The following is a 437-nucleotide window of genomic DNA, read 5'->3' on the forward strand; positions in this document are numbered from 1 at the left end:
ATCACTCTGCTCCATGCTCTTCTTGCCTGCATGCTTTGTGAAGAGATGTCAGCCGTAATTCTGATGGGTTTTCCTTTGAATGTGATCTGCTTCTTTTCTCTAGTGGCTTTCAATATATTATTCTTGTGCTGAATTTCTGGGTACTTGACTATTATATGTCTCGGTGTGTTTTTCATTGGATTGAGGTTAGTAGGCCTTCTGTATGCTTCAGTTACCTGAATGTCAGATTGTTTCCTTATATTTGGGAAGTTTCCTGCTATAACTTCTGCCCATATTTTTTAAAGGTCATTTGTATTTACTCCTTCTTTTTCTTTGATGCCTATTAGTCTCACATTGTTCATCTTTGCATCATCTTGCAGGTGATGGATTGTTCTTTCCTGCATCTCGTTGTTTTTTTTTTTTTTTTTTTAGCTGAAGTTTTTTATTAACTCATAATT

General features: G+C 35.5%; 1 protein-coding gene across 5 annotated transcripts in view; it reads left to right on the forward strand.

The window, feature by feature from the left end:
• The window catches only part of Trappc9 (trafficking protein particle complex 9), an 847990-nt gene that overhangs the window by 391558 nt on the left and 455995 nt on the right, over positions 1-437 (forward strand). The window lies entirely within an intron of this gene.

The sequence above is a fragment of the Octodon degus genome, unplaced genomic scaffold (assembly GCF_000260255.1).
Source record: "Octodon degus isolate 3935 unplaced genomic scaffold, OctDeg1.0 scaffold00104, whole genome shotgun sequence".
NCBI lineage: Eukaryota > Metazoa > Chordata > Mammalia > Rodentia > Octodontidae > Octodon > Octodon degus.